The sequence below is a fragment of the Apostichopus japonicus genome, chromosome 8 (assembly GCF_037975245.1).
Source record: "Apostichopus japonicus isolate 1M-3 chromosome 8, ASM3797524v1, whole genome shotgun sequence".
Lineage (NCBI taxonomy): Eukaryota > Metazoa > Echinodermata > Holothuroidea > Aspidochirotida > Stichopodidae > Apostichopus > Apostichopus japonicus.
In genome coordinates, this window is record NC_092568.1 from 25,213,167 (window position 1) to 25,218,069 (window position 4,903).

Genomic DNA, 4,903 nt, shown 5'->3' on the forward strand with positions numbered 1-4,903 from the left:
ATATATATATATATATATATATATATATATGTATATATATATATGTATATATATGTATATATATATATATATATATATATATATATACCTATGTTTATTACATGCAGTTGTGGTAATAATGTTGTAATAATACTTTCATGGCTAATAAACCCCAACATAGTCAACCCCGATTTCTATACCCGCGATATACATATATGCAAATTAGCGTTACTCACTTTCTATAGAAAACGTTACATTTTACCCGTTCGCATGCATCATTCTTTACCACATGGTTGCAGTTTACTATACCCATGGAGCTCTGTTTATAGCTCCATGCTATACCGTACAAACACATATATACTTATATATAATTTCCATATGGTTCGGTACAATACAAAAGTTACTTGCAATCAAGGAGAGCCCTCAATGGGTGAGTGTACATAGAACATATACATTTTGCATATCGGTATAAACAGTATAGCCTATATACATATCCTGTATATGCATATACCAGCTGAAGTGTGGAATAGACATTTCTTCGATGCATGTTCGTTTTTGCATTGCATTGCTTGCATGCACGGCTGTACTACATTTGTTGCAAGAGGGGAGGGGGGGGGGTGGTATGGTATATATCATATCATGTACAGGCGCGTATCCAGGATTTTCTAACCCGGGGGGCGCGAATTACTATCTAAGCGGAGCGCCACCATCGGTTGGCGCGCAGCGTACAAGAAAATTTTTGGTTTTGATACCCCCCAGATCACCGGAAATAGCACTTCTCGGGCTTGAAAATGAGCAACCAGATGTAGACTTTTGCCTGAGAACCAAGTATTTCCCAAAAGTTTTTTTTCCATCCATAACCTTTTTGAAGATTGTCACCAGTCACACATCATGTTGGACCTGATTGCATGTCTTATGGATCATTGCTTTTGTAGGTGATTCTACGTCACGGCCCACAATATCCGAAAGCCCCACTTTTGAAGGTTTTAAGCCGATTATTTGTTGAGAATTTGAAAATTCCCATTTCTCGTGAATAAAATCACTTGAAAACATACCCATAATGTTGCAGAAAATTCAATCTATGGACAAGCAATATAGAAAAACCTCCTTGAACCCCTAACAGACAGGTGAAAGTTGCACGAGTAGAGGAAAGTATGATGAAGAATGTTGGTGAGGAAATTTTGGAAAATTCCGACACAGTTAATTTATTGGTGTATAAATATTGCAACCTCTTATAATGGCTATTATAAAACTTGGTTGAAGGAAATGAAAAATAGCAGATATTTCCGATATGAGGTATATCGAAACCGAACACTACACACATAGGCGTAGGTCTCGTAGGAGGCGGTGGCTGCAGCCCCCCTCCCCCGCCCCCGCGACCAAATTTTTCCCCATCTTTTTCGGGCACCTACTGAAAGAAAAATAAATAGCAATGAATAGCTTAAAAATGATCTCCTTGGTAATTAAAATAAAGTTGTAAGCTTGGCCGACATTACTACTGTAAAAGAGAGTTTTGACATAAATGGATCTGTATGATTTTTCTCCATCTACATAAGACATTTGGTTGTTTACATAGCATCCAGCGGTATACTGTGCAACTTTGACGGACCGTTCGGTACACGATGCCATGCACTGTAACGACCGATGCTTGCTTATATCATATTTATATGATATGATATGATATGATATTGGCATTAATATGTTGAACGCGCGCGAAGCGCGCGAAAAATTTTGACTTTTTTTCGGGCAAGTCATTACAGCCCCCAAATCCAATTGGGCTCCTACGCCTTTAACTACACACATAGACAGTTTTTGAGGCTGTTCATCGTGGAACATGCATTTCAATACTCACTGATATGATGTTATATCTGCTCTTTGCTTTACAAATTCGAACAGGCGTGTAGCGAGTAATTGCCAAGGGAGGGGCGAAGCCTGTAGGCAAACTATCTTAGCGAAGCGCCACCATGAGTTGGCGCGAAGCGTACAAGACAAATTTTGGCCGAAAATGCCTCCCAGATCGCTGGAAATGACACTTCCCAGGCCTTGTAAGTTGCATCTAAGCATTGTCTATTTTGAAATTACTAGCGATGTCATAAAGAAAATTTGCTCGGGGGGGTGGGGCGGTCGCCCCCTTCCCGAAATGCGTCATGTACCCCGACGACTCGGTCGAGTTCAAGACCAGCCACAGTTGGTTCCATATAGCACAATTGTTTAAGGCGTCCATACACACACACGCGTTATGATAGACCATATATAGTATTTATATAGAAACATTAGTGAGAGAGGAAAAATAGAAACGTCAAAAATGGAGTTGTCGGTGTAAGGGGTAGGGTGAGGCGCACACCCCCTCCGTAATCCTTGATCTGTCACTGGCTACCCTGTGTATATTATAGGGATCAGCTTTTCCCTTCCTTCCTCTCCTCCTTTTCTTTTTTTCCCCCTCCTTTTCCCTTTTTTCTTCTCTTTTTTTCTCTCCTCTTTTCCTTACCCGGGGGGCGCGCGCCCCCAACGCCCCCCCCTGGATACGCACCTGATGTATAAGTAATCTACTACTTTAGTCTAAAACAGTGATATACCTTTATTATTCAGTACTATTTAATTTTGTGGGACACGAAGTTTTCGTTACTCGATTAAATAGTCATCAACTTAGAAGGGGGGAAAATATCATACCGAGCTGCTATATTTATCACATATATCACTTAAATGTAAAGGTTTATTGACCATTGTAGACATAGTTAAGTACCATATTATAGGGCCTACTTCATTTTCTATTTAAGTCAGAATTTCTATGATTTACAAGTATACAAGTTAGACTGTATGTAGAACTTGGCCATATTTGTTTATGAAGCAATACAGTGTCTGCCATAAGTGCCGTGTTTTCTTTATCATACTGTGGGGTACGTGTTGTATTATTTACTTCTACTGATTTTCTCAGCATATACTATACTTTCCAAAGACAAATATCCGTTCTTGGCTTATATGAACGCCTAAACACGTTTACAGAATTAAATGCATAAAGCTTAGCTAAATTTGCTTATTAACGACGTACGGTACCTTGCTTATCATATATCGGCCATGATGCTATATTGTGCATGGTCTGCACAAAATTTGGGAACATACGAAATAGTGTATACCTCATACCCAGAACAATGTATAGGCTAACATAGTTACATCTTATACTGAATACCGCATGCAAGATCTGGTTGATGTGCATTTTGGAACTTTGGATTCGAGTGGTATAATCACAGACATCGATTGCAATAGGTAATTATATAAACATCTCCTCAACCCCTCACACCTCTTTCTCTTTCTCGTAACAGGCCAATATAAGAAAGAAGTTATAGGAGAAACAAACTCAACTGTCACCATATACTTTATAACGTGACAAAGATTATCGTCAAACAATCATGAGAATTCTAATTCCGGTTGCGAGATACGTACATGCATGTTTTAACTTTTCCTTTGATCATAGTAAGCTGAAGTCTTAAGCAAAAACTGAAAATCACTTCAGTTCTTATGTACCACAATAAATTAATTGCTGCTTGGCTTACACACTGCATTCGTCACTTTGCATGGCCGATAGAGCATAAATAGAGGTTTAACACGTACTAAACGTACATATACCCACGCATCAATATGACATACCATAATCACTTTCAAACCTCCTGATTTTTTCCATCAGTAATTTATTTCACCCTCTTTTAGATTCAAGCATCATAAATAATGACGGAACTCCAAACATGCGAGAAATTGACTTCACCATGATCGTCACTCTAACTATATGTGATTGATCCGAAACTGACTGAACAAAATGCATATATGTTGAGATGTGGGGATATTGTCGACCAGCATCCGAACGGTCTCATTATTAGGCAAAATTCTATATACCGGTATAATTACCCCACATGTTTTGTTCATTTTGTCCGCAATGGGTACCAGTTAGGGGTGCCATACCGCAGCCCCCCCCCCCAAAGAAATATTCACTATAGAATAAGAATTCCTAAACATATCATCAGTTCAAGTCTTTGCCAAAGATAGCACCATTTTGCATCTAAGCCAACTTATATAAAAAAGAACATTCCCTGCCCCTCCCCTTAGGCCTCCCCCGTGCAGGACGGTATCCACTGTAGACAACTCTCTATAGTTCCTTTACAACTTATATGCCAGAGTAAATGTCAAAGTTTAGCGCCATTTTAGCACAATAAATACTGTAAACCTCAGCATTTTCTGTGGGCCTGGACCCCAACTAGAGGACCTTCAGGCTTCAGCGGACCTGCCCATGCACTGATCTCCACCCCGTTGGACTCGTTTATCAACACTTCCCGTATTTTCTTCTTTTTAGTCGGCAAAACCAGAGCCGTATATAGATATACGGCTCTGGGCAAAACATGACACTACCGCCCCCCCCCCCCCCATGTGTAAATGCGACGCCCCTGGTTTTAGGGAGGGAGTGGGGTCCGAATTGATGAAGTTATGGCCTTCCGGTTTGTGGAGGGGTTTGTAAGGAGAATACCAGTCGATACAATATTTTCCAGGAAATACGTGGACATGTTAAATTGACTTTGCCCACTCATGTTGACTTCATGAATGGTTATTAACAGTGTAGCCAATTACTGATGGCTAAATGAGTTAGTTTAGAACTGCCTCATTCAGAAACAAGTATGTCTAGGCTAGTTTGTCAACAAATAATCAAATGGATAAAAAGTAATTGTTATCCATGTGAATGAAATCCGGGAAGTCTAGTCACGTTAGTTTTCTGGCCTATGCTAGGCTCTATCATGGGTATACCATATATTATTGCCATATATTTTATGGGCAACATTCCCATACCCCGCTCGCCCGGTAACCAAACAATGTGTTAGCGTGTAAATGTGGCTCTCTTGTTTAGGCCCAGGCCATTTGCCCTCCAAGATCCCACGGAGGC